Genomic DNA, 14,646 nt, shown 5'->3' on the forward strand with positions numbered 1-14,646 from the left:
GTCACTGTCAATAGCTTGGTTTTTCTGTACTACTAGATAGCTAGCAGCACAACAGCTGAAAGAAGATTTTATTATATTTACTTAGAAACAGAATGTCACTAATGCAGAAGCTAGCTATATCAAGGAAGCTTTTTTTCTGTTTTTCTGTCCAATCAAAGTATTGAATCAAGGTACAGTTACTGAAAATGTTAGTTGCATGTCATTAACATACCAACTTGATCTCTCTACTTTGAGTTCAGGTTCAGCAATGTAGAGTGAAAGTAGGTAGGTGGTCTTTTTCCTGTTCCTTGGGGGCCCCCTCAAGATACCAACGGTCACACCTGGACACAGCTACGAGATCTCGGAAAGTGAATGCACTCAAATCACCTCAGTTGCGATTGCAAACACTTCAGTTTTATTGGCATAACATCAGGGTTATTATACTGTAGTCTTTAGGCAAACACACCCTCAGACCTTCCAATCAAATTAATGTACATTGTTTTACCTTAACTCAACAATTATTTGTATGAGGTTTGCATTTTCACTCTTCTGCTTTATCTATCATACCATATCTCCTCTAAAGCCCAGACCATGGCTATAATCTGACCTAACACCCAAGTTGTGGTTAAAACTTTTCAGAGATGAGAGTAAACCTTATCTGCTTTTTTGTAAGGGTTTGCAAAAACACTCATTTCTACATGAAGCTGACATAGACAGTTTTGTTAGTGTGCACATATCTCATATATGTATATTAAACTAGCATCTTGTATTAGTGTATACAAAATGGATTCAGTTATATTCCATTTAATCCTTTCAGTCCCCTCTTTTATCACATAGTGATAACACTTTTCATTGACTTACTCTCCCTATCGTCTCAATCCCATGCATTTCCTCATATTGTTGAAGCAAAAACATTTCCTCCCTTTCCTTCTCATTAATTCTCATTTTGATACACATGATCATTCAGTTGTGATGAGGTAACCCTCCACCCATCCTGAACTCCCAGAGGGTTTCTGAACCACTTTCTATCATATGAAATCTCCAATAGAAACCATAGTGGGACGATGATAATAGTCACTATTGATAAGATAATAATCAAGTTCATCCAGTCCTCATGGGGATCCAATAGGTTGGGTAGCAAAGTTCTTGGCTCCTTCTTCTGTTGGTTGATCAGCTTGATTGTGTCTCTCATCTTGGGAAATCCTTTTTACTCTTGATGCATGGATCCAGGTGCCTGATCCTTCAGTAAGAACAGCTGTACGTGTAATGGCCACGATCACTGTAGGTTCTCCAAACCGGGGTCTCACCCTTGGATCCAGTCTTCGGATCACCACTTGATCACCTACCTCGAAGGGGTGGGTTGGTTGATCTGCAGATAAAAGAAAAAAACAGCAGCATCATTTTGTTCGCTATTCAACTTTTCACACAATGCTCTTACATAATTCTGCCTGTATTACCTCTAAATCTCCTTTCTACCACAGAGGGGGTTGCTGTCTAGTCCAAGGGGTAGGGAATGGTCTGCCCATTAGTATCTCAAAGGGAGACAACTTACTCCGTTTATGAGGTGTCATCCTTATTTCAGCTAGTATAGCAGGTAACACAGCTGGCCAATTCTTCAGAGTCCCTCCCGTGGCTTTCACTAATTTATCCTTAATTGTTCTATTCATTCTTTCCACTACTCCAGAACTCTGAGGGTGATAAGGAATATGGAGCTTCCATTGAATACTCAAAGCCTTTGAGACTCCCTGAGTCACTGCTGCAGTAAAAGCTGGTCCCTGATCGCTTTCTATGAACAAAGGACAACCCCATCTAGGGATGATTTCCTTACACAAAACCTTGACCACTGTCTCTGCTGTTTCATTCCTACATGGGAAAGCTTCCGGCCAACCTGAAAATCTGTCTACTACCACCAACAGCTTATCTCCTTCTTTTGATTTAGGGAGATGTGTAAAATATATCTGTAGATGTGTGAATGGTGCCTCAGGGGGTGTTAAATGTTCATGTTTCCCATGCTGGCCATGCCCAGGGTTGTTTTGTAAACAAGTAAGGCACCTTCCCAATGTTTCCTCCACCAAATCATGGAGAAACCATACACAAAATTGTTTGCGCATTTCTTTCTCCTCTAACTATTTTCCCTTATGACCTACACCATGAAAATTTTGAATGAATAATACAGCAGCTGCCTGTGGAAGTCCTACAATCCCCTCTTTTGACATAAGACCATGTTTGTCTTGTGTCAAACCTCTGCTAGCCCAAAAATCAACTTCACTCTCAGAGGCTTGTGCCTGCAGTGTACCTAAAAGCTCATTTGACAGTAGGGATGGAGTGGACAACATTACCATAGATAGATCTGCTCGATTATGCAGTTGCCCTGCAGTTTTTTTGCAGCTGCATCTGCCATAGCATTGCCTTTTGTGACTGGGTCTTTGGCATTAGTATGTGCCCGTACTTTAATGACCGCTATCCTTCTTGGAAGTTGGAGTGCAGCAAGCAAATCCTGGATCAAAGAATGATGGGATATTGACTTGCCATCGGCCGTAGTGAAACCACGGCGTTGCCAAATACGGCCAAAATCATGTACAACCCCAAAGACATATTTAGAATCTGTGTATATGTTAACATCTCGATCTTGATAAAGAGTGCAAGCTCGTGTTAGGGCCACTAATTCAGCTGCTTGTGCACTGGGGTAGGGGATGGAACCTGTTTCAATAATAAGAGGTGGTTCTACTACTGCATAGCCTGTGATGTATGTAGCATCACTAGGGTGTGTACAAGATCCATCGACAAACACATCAGGGGCTCCAGGAATCGGAGTCTCCAACATATCTAGTCGCGGAGAAGTGTCAGCTTGGATAACATCCAGGCAATTGTGCTCCTCCTGCAATTCTGATGACCTTGTGTTGTGAAGATTAAGCAGGGAGGACAATAAAAGAGATGGTCCTGATGTAGATGGGCTGTATTTAACTGTGAGATTATTGGTGGATGTCAAAATTACTTCACATCCCGCCAGGCGTTGTGCTGACATGTGTTGAGTGTTAATGTTTTTCAGTACATGTAGGACATGATGAGATGTGTGCAATATCAATGGGTTCCCCAAAACTATGATAGATGCCATTTCCACAGCTAAGGCACACACAGACAAAGCTTGGAGACACCCCGGCATGCCCTGGACCGGGATGGGCATTGTTTTTGATAAATATGCTACCGGCCTCATGGCACCTCCGTGCTCTTGAGCTAGTACTGCAGCCATGGTTTTACATGCAGATTGACAATACAAATGAAAAGATTTAGTATAATCCGGTAACCCTAATGCGGGAGACGAGACCAGTGCTGTCTTCAAATATTCAAATGCCTGCACCAATGGCAGCGTCCATTCAATACGGTCTGGCTGATCTTTCAGTGTCACTTGACGTAATACATTGTCATAATAAGAACAGTCAGGAATCCACTGTCTACAATAGTTTACCATACCTAGGAAGGATTGCATCTGAACCTTAGTTTCTGGTTTTGGTTGTTGACATATTGCTGCCACTCTCCTTGGGCTCAGCCCCCTCTGGCCCTCAGACAATACAAATCCTAGGTACTCAACTTGTGGTGCCACAAACTGCATCTTTTTGCGAGAGACTTTCTGTCCCTGATCAGCCAGAAACCGTAACAATGATAATGAATCAGCCTGACACGCCTTCTCGCTCACAGAACTAATCAGTAAATCATCCACATATTGGATAATTACTGAACCATGGGTGGGTACCCAGTCATTGAGCATGGATCTACTGGCCATGGTATATGCTACATAACCCTGAAGGAGACGGGTCCAGGTTAGCCTCTCCCCTTGAAAACAAAAAGTAAACAATACCTGTGTCTCCGGGTCAACTGGGACACTAAAAAATGCATTTGACAGATCAATTACTGTAAAATGTGTGGCGTTGGCAGGTATAGCATTTACCAAAGTTGTTATATCTGGGACTACAGGGGCAATAGGAATGACCAGATCGTTAATCGCCCTGAGATCTTGTACTAATCTCCACTCACCATTGGGCTTTTTTACCGGATTAATGGGAGTATTGTAGGGGGATACTACCAGCTTCAGTATTCCCCGCTTTTTAAAATCCTCCACAATAGGTTTAATGCCGTCTATTTTTTCTTTGGACAGTGGGTATTGTTTATGATAAACAGGGTTCCTGGTTTTAAGGGTGGCTTTATACGGTGTGCAGTCAATGAGGCCTGCATCCGTTGTGCTCTTAGTCCATAGGTTTTCAGGGAGCTTATTTAAATCATGATCCATAGCTGGACAGATTAGGAAAGGTGTGTCCAATTGCATACCTTCCTCTGTGATAGACATCACGACTTTAAGGTCAGCTAACAAATCTCGGCCCAATAGGGACACAGGACAATGCGGGAGCACATGAAATTTATGATACCAGACCTGTCCATCTTTTGCTTGTACCAGGAGGGGAGGTGTAATGCAAGTGGGGGTTTCCTTGGATTAGGGCATCTCTGTACTATAGCATCCAGCTCCTTGGGATCTATTGCCTTTAAAATCAGCTGCTCCCCAATCATCATGAATGGAAAGGCTGAATTCATCATATCTAGCTCAGCTGTCTCATCTTTAACTTCCCCCTTGTTACTTTCTGCTGACCTAAGAATTCTATCACTCTTTTCTACCTTCTTTATCTTCCTCTTTACTTTCCCTTTACCCCTCTCAATATCCCTTTGACTACCACAACCAGTTTCCCCATCTGAGCTAGATTCTTCTGACTCCCCTGTATATATCTGGGAAGCAGCAATAAGAACCTCTTCATCTTCATCTACTTGTTTTACCTGTGGGAGTGCTGGGTATAATGGGGCTGCATGTGGAGCTGTAGGGGCAGGACGTCTCACTGTGTTTGTATGGCGGTGGTGGAGTGAAATCATTTGCTACAATTAGAGTCTTATAGCCTGGTGCATACTTCAACCAATTCTTACCCCCTTCATACATATAATTCTTGTCCCAAGCTGGATTTCCAGTCCCCCAGATACCTACCTGAGGCTGTTCATGCAAACACATTCCTCTAATCATATTAATACACATAGTGTCATTTCCCTCTTCACAAGGAAAACTAGCTCCACCCAGTCTTTTTGACCATCCCACTAAATTATCCACCCAGGGATTAACATAATAAATATCATAAGGAGATACCCTTGCTACATATTCTTTACAAGTTTCATTTAAGGTAGATGTGTTCTTTCCCCTCAGCTTTCTAGTTTTTCTAAACAACTTAATCAACTTTTGTGGCGGCACATGATGGGGACCTTCCTCCTTACCTGAGGAATTACCCATAGCAGTAAATTAGTAAACTAACAAACAAGACAAAAAAACAACAATAACACACTTTTTACAAATTATACAAAGTGCTGTGCCAGGTGTGTCCTGGTATTATTCCCCGAGCCGAGAATCCCTTAGTCTCGCTCCTAAAACTCCAACCACCATATTTCCCTGAAGTTCAGAATAATTACCTCGGTAAAGAAAGCATTAAAAAATAAAACTCTCACTTACCTTGGCAATTATCCCACTTTCTGACACCACTGAAAGTAGGTAGGTGGTCTTTTTCCTGTTCCTTGGGGGCCCCTTCAAGATACCAACGGTCACACCTGGACACAGCTACGAGATCTCGGAAAGTGAATGCACTCAAATCACCTCAGTTGCGATTGCAAACACTTCAGTTTTATTGGCATAACATCAGGGTTATTATACTGTAGTCTTTAGGCAAACACACCCTCAGACCTTCCAATCAAATACATGTACATTGTTTTACCTTAACTCAACAATTATTTGTATGAGGTTTGCATTTTCACTCTTCTGCTTTATCTATCATACCATATCTCCTCTAAAGCCCAGACCATGGCTATAATCTGACCTAACACCCAAGTTGTGGTTAAAACTTTTCAGAGATGAGAGTAAACCTTATCTGCTTTTTTGTAAGGGTTTGCAAAAACACTCATTTCTACATGAAGCTGACATAGACAGTTTTGTTAGTGTGCACATATCTCATATATGTATATTAAACTAGCATCTTGTATTAGTGTATACAAAATGGATTCAGTTATATTCCATTTAATCCTTTCATAGAGAATCCTGTTTCAAAGCATTTTATAAATTATTCAGAGATTCAGCCTCATATTCCTTATATTTGGTCCCAGTAAACCTAAAGGATGTAGATACTCCTGGTTGGGAACCCCTAATCTAACCGGTCCAGTCAATGTTACCTTTGATAGGGGTTATCTGGAGCACATTTTCCTGCCCTGATAGACATAAGATTTTTGTGTTTTGTCTGTAACTGTCTTCTTTTGCCTACAGCAGCTTTCCACACTATTTTAGAAAATGTATTGTTTGAATTCAGTTAGCCAAGGGGTCAGTAACATATAAATTTGTCTGTAATTATAAGGCTGAGTAGACAAACTTTGTTTTTTTGCCTAGTTAAGCCATTCTAGATATATTTTGCTGAAAACTGACATTGGTACAAAATACAAATCCCACTGATAATTGATTACCTGTTTGTTGCTGAGTGGCTATGGTGGATGCGGCTATAGGCATGGGTCTTTCACTTTATAGAAATGTTCTATAACTGCTTCAGTTAAAGTATCTTTTATGTATCTTTCCACATTTGACAGTGTTCTACCAACAAATAGGGCACAGTGATGGATCTACTGTAACTGCCTATTGCCTACCTGCTCATGGCAAACTCATTTTTCTAGACAAAATAAATTAGACAACATGAGAATTTATGGGAAAGGGATGCTAGGTGTTAAGGGACTTGGTTGTATAGCATAGTTATTGTAAATTCAGGAGGGGAATTTTTAAAATTATTAAAATAATTATTTTGTGGTTACGTAAAGATTTTAATATTCTCTTTATGGATGCACAGATTACAAACTGCTCCAGAGAGAGAGTACGGTTCCATTGGCATTAATGTCATCTGCAGTAAAAATTATGTTTTCTTTCACAATTTAAAGGCTTGGGAATAGTGTTTTGTTACCATTTTGGGGTTGTATTCGATATGTGCAAAGAGAGATTACACAAATACTTATAACATTTATTACAAGTATTGATATATACAAATAACAATAAAATATAACAAGAACACTTAAAACGAAGCTCCACCCAAAAGGGGAAGTTCTGCTTTAAGCCCTTGTCCCCCGCTCCCCATTAAGGATTGGCACTTTTGGGGAGCGGGGGGGGGGCTGGTACCCAAATTTGACAGGTATTGCCTAGGTGATCGGAAGTGGAAGTTGTCCTCCCCTCCCTCCCTCCCTGTAGTCTTCTGGGACACGTGACAGGTCCCAGAAGACTACAGGGCCATTCACAATGCACAGCGCTTCTTGCACATGCGCAGTGGTGACCCCGCTGTGAAGCCGCAAGCTGTCACAGCCAGGTGCCTACACTGAAGATGCCGGCACCAGGGAGAAAAGACAGCTGGTGAAACCAGCGGTGGTGAAGACACTGCTGGACCAAGGGAGAGGTAAGTGGCTGTATTGTAAAAGTCAGCAGCTACAGTTTTTGTAGCTGCTGACTTTTTTTTTTTTAAGTGGAACTCTGCTTTAACTAAAGTGGCTGTTTCGCCATGGAGTCCCAACTGTGTGTGCAACGTGGCACATGTAATCAGATGCATGCATGATTGCAAGCTCTGGGTCAAGACTGAATGTTTCAAGCTACAAAAGTAGTACATAGACTATGGACCGCCCCCAGCCAACTCCCCTTGTGAGCAACAATAACACATTCCTGAAAGGAGATTATTTTGCTGGCTTGTCCATGTGGACAGCTTACAATGAAATTCCTATGGTCTGAAGTCATTTAACCCCTTCACGCCTAAGGGTAAAACAAATCTAAATGCCTAAGCACAATTCTGCAATGTTGACGTGTTAGTAAAACCGTACATATCGTCACAACTACTTTGTACATCCAGGTGGATTATACCTTGTTTTTTTCAGGACAAATTGGGCTTTCATTTGGTGGTAAATGGTCATGGATAGCTCCTAATTTTTTTTTATTATTAAAGGAAAACTGGGCCAAAATAGTAAAAAAAATCATTTTTTTAAATTTAACTGTGTGTTTCTTGTTACGACCATAACCTACCACCAAAGAACAACCCAAAATACATTCTCCAGTTCTTGACGATTGCAGCGATACCATATATGTGTATGTTATTTGTTGTTTGTACCCGTAGTACAGCCCAGAAACAACAGTGCGCATTTTGTTTTTGTCTTTTTTTTTATTTATTTTTTTTACATAAAACACACTGTCACTGACACTGACATTAACACTAACTGACACTGATACCAATTTTTTTTTAAATCCTGACCTTTGACCCTGACCTTTGCCCTTGACCCTGACCTTTGACCCTGACCTTGACCCAAACACTAACCCTGGTACTGAACTAGATCAAACCTTGATCTAGGTATTTTTCTTTATTTTTTAATATTTATTTATTTATTTATTTTTTTTTTACAAACTTTTTTTTTCTCTCTCTATGTCAGGAGTTCGAGAGATACAATGTATCTCTCTTCTCCATTCATAGAGAGAGAGAAAACAAAGGGGCCGGGCTGCACAGTGATTGATCACTGTGATAGCCAATCAGAGACTATCACAGCGATCACGTGACCCGGAATAGGGAGTCCCGGGTCCCGATCGTTAGAACGGGACCTGGGGCTCTCAGTGACACCGCGGTCTTGGTGCTGGGAGCGCGCCGAGCGGCGCGCTCCCAGCACAAAGACAGGTACGCAAATATGCGGCCCCACGGAAAAAAGCCCAGGTCCGTGAGGCCGCATATTTGTGTTACGTCGGCGTCAAGGGGTTAAGGTTATTAGATATTTATGAGGTCAACATTAATAAGGAGATATGTAATATGCAATTTCCCATCAAATAGGCACCAGTGAGAGTGTTTAAGTTCACATAGCATAACCCAATACAGTCTGAGAAATATGTCTCTTATGGTTGATGGAAAGCTATGACAACAGTGATTATACACATCATTCTAAAGTGACTGTACTCTGAAAAAACCCTAATAGAATTCATACATTGCATACCAGACACCTTCCTACTACCCCCTGCTACATAAACTGTGAAGCATACACCTTACAAGTGAACTCTGCTATGCTGATATTCCATTGGAACCCGCCCTGAAATTCAAAAAGTAAGATTTGAGGAACCCTTCCACTGCCAACTGTGTCAGAGTCCTCTGGCCTGGTAAATGGTAAATGTGTCTGTCATAATGGTACAATGGTTGGGAAGGTCACAAGAATAGTATGGTTCCCACTTATTACCAGGTGACCTTCATAGCAAATGTGCCTACACTATGCACATTATAATATTTACATATTCTTAACAAGTAGTAAATGAGATTTAAAACAAGACATTAACTGACCTTTCTAGCTGTATGTACTTTCAGATATTTTATCCTCAGACTACAACAAAAACTCTCTAATGTTGGGTATCATTCAATTTCTAACAACTTAGAAATAACCACTGTGTTTGCATTTGAGAATTGCAGGCTGCAAAAAATTGTCCTTCATAGAAAATAGCTGAGATTTGAGTGGCTTTATTGTGAATTTGAAGATTAATTCCTCCACAATGCATATAGCTACAAAGACGTACAAGAGTTTTGTTTTAACATGCTTTTACTACTTGTTCAGAATGTGTAGTAAATATTGTGCATACCCTAGACACAGGTTCACTGTAAAGCAATGTGAACAAGCTATTATGTTTGGAATTAAGCTGGCCATACATGGATCAACATTCGAATGGGACCAGCTGAATTTTGTACCCACGTATGGGCATTTTGGTTGTACAGAAGTTGATCTACTAATCGTCTTCTGTACAACTACCCTGTTGAATTCTCACTTGATCAGCACTGCCGGTTATAACCTACAACAGTAGAGCACTGAAACGTATAATTTGTCTTCTGAGCGTCTTTTTATTTTTTTGGCAATCACAGTTAGCCCTGAGATATGTGAAAACTCTATATACATGTACCCTACATATACTTGCTTAATAGCAACCAGCAATGTATCCCACCTGGCCTTTCAACCATCAAGCAGGGATTTCCAGGTGACAGCTGAATGTAAACAAAGAGGTGGTGAAGGTGTTTCACGTCACTAACCAGATATAGCTATGGCCATATTTGGTCAATGGCAAAGGCTATATTCAGCCAATGATACTGACCAATACTAGCCATATTTAGATAATGACAATAGTCGTCCTTACCCCTTTGTTTACAATTCATCTGGCAGCACAGGATATGTCATTCAACACAAGTCTCTGTTGGGAGAGGTCATGTCAGCAGGCAGCAGGTCTGTGTGTTTTTTGGGAGGACATCGATCATTGCAAATGTATGCGGATCTGCAGCACTGGATGGCTTGATTGATGGTGGATTTACATTTTGGGACATTTTTTTTTAATAGACAGCTTGCAAAAGTGTGTAGTGTGTTTATTTACTGGTAACATTTTTTTGTTTGAATGTGTATGTACATTGTGTATGATGTGTATGTATGAGAGTGTAGCAGAGGGGGCATTATCTGGGTCCCTCTTATTTTTAAAGCGAGCTTCCAGATTCTGATAAGCTCCTTGCTCGCAGACTCCCACAACTACCGGGCCAGGTTGTGGGGCACAACCCCTTGTCCTCATCTACACAGGGACAAGGGACTTTGGCAGAGGACATGTAACATGGTATGAGTCAAGAGGAGTGGGGTGCATGTTTGTTTCCACCACTTTCTAGACAGCCCAGTTCAGGTGAAGGCTTGGCATGCATTTTGGGGGAACCCCAGATCATTTATTTTTTCAATCAATATCAGACTCAAACGGTCTTGTATGAATTTTTTTTTTTTATGGGGGGCACACTTTCTTTAATGTAGAGTTGCCCTTTAAAATCCATACCAGAGCCTCATCATGGATAATGGATTTGCTAGAAAGTTAGGGAGGACCATAATATTTCTCTTTTTTTCATTTTTACTGCAGGCTGTAAAACAGGAAAAGAAAAATAGAAAAAAAAAATAAAAAAAACAGCTGGCAATTTATATTTTGCTGCCAGGTTTTTTTGTTAAAATGACATGGGAACCTCCCCCAGACCAGACATACCAGACCCTTAATGGAGTTGGCGGGTGTCCCCATTCCATTTTCTACAATATTGCATTTATGGAGAATTAAAACTGCATTTTTTTGTAAATGACAATTTTTGTTAATTGTAAATGACAATTTCTGCTGTAGTACACTGTATTCATTACCCATGACCCTGCATTCACAATATCTGGTCTCCACCAGTACACAGAAAATGGAATTTATGTTATTATTATTATTATAATACGGGATTTCTATAGCGCCAACAGTTTGCTCAGCGCTTTACAATATAACGGAAGACAATACAGCAACAATACAGTTCAATACAAGAGGGTTAGGAGAGCCCTGCTCCTTGGAGCTTACAATCTAAGAATGTTAGTAAATATAAACTGCTAAATACCTTTTCTCATCAGCAGTATTTAGCAGTCTTGTGACTTCTATCAGTGTCCAGCTGAGCACTAGTTAAAGCTTGTAGGAGGAGTTTTCATTCAGCTCTGACAGTCGTATGAGGCTGCATAACCCCTGACCCTCTGTCTGGTCTGTGCTGATTGGCTCTGTGCTGATCACATGCACCCTCCCAAAGGAAAAAAACCCAACTAACAGTACACACTAAACTGAGCGTGTGCAGAGTAACTCCTAGAACTCTGTACCATCAGCAGATGGCTTGGGGTCAGTAGAAGAAGGGGAGGATCAGAGAAGACAGGATCAAACTGCCTTTTTACACCTGTAAAAACAGGATTAACCTGTTAGGTTTCACAGTGAGTACAACAAGCATGCTTTACAGACTGATTTTACTGATGTGGGTTCAGTAACACTTTACCATTCAGAACATGTGAGCTGTTTGGTGGATGTCCGGCGAACAGAACTCTAATCACAGAAGCTACGAAGCAAAAGTTCTTGCAAATGGTAAACTTCTGTACAGTCTTAGTGGTTGGTGGTTGTTGATGGATCCAATTATTTATGACCACAGGTAAATGGCCTCATTGTCTGCTAAAAATAGTTGTAAAACAGACTGGAAGAATGGAGGAAAGTTCCATGTACAAACTACAGGGCAACAGAAAAGTGTCTGTAGCATGAATTGATTACAATGTACCTATTTTGCTCTCCCTAAGCTGCATATGCCTTTGTAAAATATAGTAGAAGGTTCATTACTGTCAGTATAGAGTTAATACAATTTCAGTTACATGCGTAGTTTGGAAATATGCAGCAAGTGGGTTAAAACCTGGCGGAGATAATCCCGCTGAAGTTACTGCACCAATAAGTCACACACAGTAATTGGATGATAAAATGCCACATGAACTAACATGAGATTTACAAGCATTTGCTTCATATTGCAGCTCTAGATAAACTGCGCTCATATTTTGTGGTGAGCAGCCCAGGAAACATTTACAGTCGGATAGCTGCTGGATATCAGATTACATTATCATAGCCAGGTTACCAGGCTCCCCAGTCATTATAAAAAATATTGAAAAAGGACAAATAAATAATAGCAACTATGAACAAAATATAAATAAAAAGAAACATTTCTGATAGATTTTTAAATATATTAAAACCCACAGTGCTAGAATTTCTAAAAAAAATCATACATTTTAAACTTTAAAAATGAATAGTATGCAAAAGAGAGGCATTCTTGCTATGTTTTTGTTCCTAGAAAAGCAAAATTAAAAAAAAATGAACATAAGCAGCACATCGTTTGACAATCCAGTAGGGGGCAACCTTTTTTCAGCTATTTAATACCTAAAAGCTCAGTGAGCAACAAGAGAAAATGTTGATCCTAATTGGAGCAGACAGAGGGATCCTCTATAATCCATCAACATCCTTTTCAAATTATGATTCTTAGGTGGGTGGTGTCTGAAATGCCAGCGCAGGCTTCTCTGTAATAGAGCCAAACAATTGTCAATTCTCTCTGCTGAATACACACTTGCTCTAGAACAGACATCTGAACATGTGACACACGATTTCATTTTATTTCTAATTTGTTAATGGAGGGCGCTTGACGGGGTATAAAACCATAGTTCCCATCAGCACATCCTTGCGTAAATTAAGAGTACGTTGAATTTGAAAAGAAATGTCTACTGTCAAATCCAGTAAATGTCCCTTGTGACCATTAGCTCCCTATAAACATATTTTCCAAAAAGCCTTACATAATTTTTGGCACTGCTTTAAAACAAAAGTTGATTTGATACACAAGTACTAACAAAAAGTAAAATTATATTTACATTATTTTATATAGATAGCCTTATCACAAAATCATAAACATATGTTCCTTCGTTTTATGCAAGTGATTCAAGCAAGCGTTGATAAAAGATACAAAAAAGGAAAATCTCAAAACATTCTATTTCAAATTGTCACTTCTTTGTCTTACATGCAAGGCACATCTCAATATAAATCCCAGTATGTGTAGCAGGTGCTAGTTTGAGGGTTACCATGCACATTAAATCTGAGGCAATATTAAATACAGATTTTTGTATTACAGTTTGTGTTTAAAGTGGTATTAAAGCCTAAATGAAGAAAAATTTAATATATTGCTGCTTACCAATCCTGAAAAGGGTATTAAAGCCCAAACCAAAAATGTTAGATTGCAGTTTACCAATCATTAACTGTTGTGGCTATATTAGTTTTCTTTGTTATGCTTTTTTTTCCCCCTCTGTTTTCCCCTGGTGATCTGGCCAATAACGTTCTTCCTGAATTACAGTGCTTCCACTCTGGATGAATGAGCACAGGAGAAGCATTGTCAGCCTGGGAGGAGGGGAGTGTTAGATGTACTAGCATATATAAATACAGTACCAAATTGAAGCTGAACTCAGCTAGCACTTTATAATCGTATAAACAGGTCAAGTGTAGTGCAAAGTTCCTCAGCATACGGGAAGCTGCCGATGATGTCAGATGTGACGAAACGCTTAAGCAGGAGCAAAGTCGTGTCGTCATCACGCAACACCGGAAGTGCATCACTGTGTTGCCGGGATCGAGATTTTTCTGTACAATACTGTTCTGAGCGGTTTTATGTAAGTGTTTTTAATTCTTTTTTAATAAAGACTGATTGGTGGATTTACACTATTGCAGTGGTTCTTAACCTTGCTGGAGGTACTGAACCCCACCAGTTTCATATGCGCATTCACCGAACCCTTCTTAATTGGAAAAATAAAATATGATTTTTAAAATTCAAAACATAGGTATATATTTATACATAGGTGCACAAAATGAACAAAACCGTTAAGAACAAAGAACAAAACCATTAAAACATGATTTTCACACAAAAACAAAAACATAATAATGAATATTTACTGCACGAATCATATGAGTCGGGTGTGGGTCTTCACCTCTGCCGAACCCGCGAGACTGACTCACTGAACCCCTGGTTAAGAACCACTGTTTTATAGTAATTCATCCCCCATAGTAATTCATCCCCCATATAGTAATTCATCCCCCATAGTAATTCATCCCCCCTATAGTAATTCATCCCCCATATAGTAATTCATCCCCCATAGTAATTCATCCCCCATATAGTAATTCATCCCCCATAGTAATTCATCCCCCATATAGTAATTCATCCCCCATAGTAATTCATCCCCCATATA

The 14,646-nt window shown here is 40.0% G+C and overlaps 2 long non-coding RNA genes across 3 annotated transcripts in view; one reads left to right on the forward strand and one right to left on the reverse strand.

The window, feature by feature from the left end:
* LOC149459839 (uncharacterized) overlaps positions 1 to 14,646 on the forward strand; it is a 356,271-nt gene that overhangs the window by 187,433 nt on the left and 154,192 nt on the right. The gene's annotated exons all lie outside the window — the stretch shown is intronic.
* Positions 372 to 6,078, reverse strand: LOC149459840 (uncharacterized). Its single transcript, XR_016313185.1, has 2 exons — positions 5,516 to 6,078; positions 372 to 1,348 (listed from the first exon to the last, which is right to left on the reverse strand). It is a non-coding gene; the product is annotated as an uncharacterized LOC149459840 (long non-coding RNA).

This window comes from Staurois parvus, unplaced genomic scaffold (genome assembly GCF_062004578.1).
Source record: "Staurois parvus isolate SC_StPar_1 unplaced genomic scaffold, SC_StPar_1.0 ptg000244l, whole genome shotgun sequence".
Lineage (NCBI taxonomy): Eukaryota > Metazoa > Chordata > Amphibia > Anura > Ranidae > Staurois > Staurois parvus.